We start from the raw sequence: 3179 nt of genomic DNA, 5'->3' as shown, positions 1-3179 counted from the left end.
GAAGTGGCACGCTTCGTATGAACTACAGCTGAAACTCATAAATTGCCTGAATGTTGACAGAAGGTGAATATTGAAGCAGATCCACTGCCCTCAAAGCTGAGAAGGAACCAGGTGTGCTGTCAACAGAAGCATCTGGGCCAACTTACTCTAAATCATGCAGAAGCACCAGGAGGAAGCAGCGAGTGATAGCGATAGGCGAATCCCTGCTGCAAGGAATGGATGGACACACCCATTTGCCAACCCGATCTGTTGTCTAGAGGAGTTTGCTGCTTGCCAACTGTGACCTTATGGGTAAGAATTAAAGAGCAGACTAATATGGGTGGCAAGGTAGTGAGTGTCTGCTAATGGGCCCCCTGACCAGGAAGAACAACTGGATGACGCCTTCCGTGGACAGCTAGAAGCAGCCTCCCATTTATGGGCCCTGGTCCTGAAGAGGTATTTTAACCACTCTGTAATCTGCTGGAGTGGCAATAGAGAAGGGCATAAGCAACTCAGGAGTTTCCTGGAGAGCATCGATTACAACTTCCTAACACAAGTGATAGAGAAGTAAGGGAGGTGCTCTACTGGACTTCATAATAACCAACAAGGAGGGGCTTGTCAGTTATGTGAAGGTCAAAGTCAGTCTTGGATGCAGTGACCATAAAATGGTGGAACTTAGCACCCTGGGTAACAGAGCAGGGCAAAAAGCAAGATCACAACACTGGACTTCAGGAGAGCAGATCTCACCCTCTTTACATATCTGCTTGGTAGAGTTCTATGGGATAAGGACCTGAAGGGAAGAGGATCCTAGAAAGTTGAATAGTATTTTCCTCTTCCAAGCTCTACAGTTCCATCCCAATGAATATTAAGTCAGGGAAAAATGGCAGGAGGCCTGCATGGATGAACAAGGAGCTCCTAGCCAAACTCAGACACAGAAAGCAAGCCTACAGAAGGTGGAAGCAAGGACAGGTAATGTGTGAGGAATAAAGAAACACTTTCCAAGCATTCAGGGATGCAGTTAGGAAAGCTAAAGCCAAAATAGAAATTATTCTGGCAAAGCATGTCAAAGGCAACAATAAGTGTTTCTATATGTACATAGGTGACAAAAAGAAGACCAGGGAAAATATGAACTCATTGCTCAATGAGATCGGGGACCTGGTTACACAGGACATGGAAGAGGATGCAGCACTGAATGCCACCTTTGCCTCAGTCTTTACTGGTAGGAGCAGCCTTCAGGTATCCCAGGTCCCAGAGATCAGCAAGAAAGGGTGGAATAAGGAAGGTGTACCCTTGGTGGAAAAAGATTAGTTCAGTGAATATTTAAGCAAACTAGATGTACATAAAGGGTACACTGCAAGTGCTGAGGGAGCTGGCAGATGTCTTTCCAAAGCCATGGCAACTGGGAGAACTGTCCAAGGATTGGAGGAAAGCAAATGCCACTGCTGTCTTCAAGAAGGGCAAGAAGGAAGACCCAGGGATCTACTGGCTAGTCAGCCTCACCTCAGTCCCTGGGAAGGTGATGGATCAGCTGACCTGGAAACTATTTTTCAGGAACACAAACAACTAGAAAATCATCAGTAGTCGTGAAGGGGTTTCGTTAGAAGGAGATATGTTGTTGAATTAGTCAGGCCCAAAAGAATCTCAAGGCCACTTCGAGAAGCTGAGAACAGAATCTGCTGTGAGAAAGAGGGGCGTTTCTTCATTAACAGGGCCTCAGCATGGCGTGAGTCGTCGGACCTATCATCGGTGGGGCTCCAGCGTGTGGACTGCCCATGATACTCATTTAGCGAATCCATGCTTGGAGCGTGGATTCATGATTAGAGAATAGTTGCGTATATAAGGAGACATGTTTCTGTAATAAATGGCTTTTGCGTGATTCACATTGAATCGGAGTGCTGAGTCCTTTATCGTTCCAACAAGTGGTCAAGTGCGGCTTCAGCAAGAGGAAGTCAGGCTTGACCAACCTGATAAACTCCTACAATGAAATAACTGACCTCATAGGTGAGAGAGCAGTGAACATTGTCTGCTGGGACACTGGTAAAGCCTTTCACACCGTATCCCATACGATTGTCATAGAGAAGCTGCTGATGTATGGGTGGAGTAGTGCTGGGCTAAGTACAAGAGAGACATGGACATACTGGAGTACAATGAAGGACCACAAAAATGACAAAGGGGCAGGAACATCTGTCCTAGGAGGAAAAATTGAGACACACAGGACTGTTTAGCCTTGAGAAGGTTCAGGGAGGATCTCATTAATGTACACAAATACCTGAAGAGAGGGGGCATAGAGGATGGAGGCAGGTTCTTTTAAATCGTGCTCAGTGACAGGACTAAAGTCAATGGGCACAAACTGAAACACAGGAGGCACCACTTGAACACCAGGAAACATGTTTTTACTGTGAAGGTGACTGAGCACTTGGACAGAATTCCTAGAGAGACTGTAGAGTCTCCACCCTTAGACACACTAAAAAGCCATCTGGTCCTAGACAACCAACTGCAGGTGGTTCTGCTTAAGCCAGCAGGTTGGAGCAGATGACCTCCAGAGGTCTCTTCCATCCTCAGCCATTCTGTGAACATACCTCTTCCCTTGAAGCCAGACAATCAAAGCTGATATTCTGCTGGTCCCTTGATCATTGATTCATAGGGATTGCACAATCCCTAAAATACTAATATCCTGCAGCTTATGACTGCCAAATATGTGAAAGTTTGGTATCTGCTGCCATTGGTTTTCCTCGACAGGTTTTGAAAATGGGCACTGTGTATTTTTTTGCAATTTATCAGTGAGATGACAGAGTAACACTTTGTACTTTTAAGATCCTGAATTCATCAAGTGTTCCATGATCATTTTAGGAGCAACAAGGAAGCTCCAGACAACCGTCCAACTTGTGCTATAAAACTTCATCTAGAACTCACCACTGCTCATGCTGCAAGGACAAGTACTACTAGCATGACAACACTACAACCACACAAGAACACTTCAATTAAAATTTTAAAATCCAATCCCCTTCAGAAATAGACATGCTTATCTCCATAAACTAGTTGATGTACAATAAATGAACAGTTTTTGTAGAAGATCCTTTTATTTTGAAAAAAAAAAATTTATTACTCACTGTTGTACAAAATATACCCAAAACATGATGTTAAGATAATGTTGACACAACTAGATAGTTTGCAAATTATCTAGTTGAGAAGAACAAATC

Source organism: Patagioenas fasciata, chromosome 2 (assembly GCF_037038585.1).
Source record: "Patagioenas fasciata isolate bPatFas1 chromosome 2, bPatFas1.hap1, whole genome shotgun sequence".
Lineage (NCBI taxonomy): Eukaryota > Metazoa > Chordata > Aves > Columbiformes > Columbidae > Patagioenas > Patagioenas fasciata.
Note: the sequence above shows the minus strand (reverse complement) of the source record.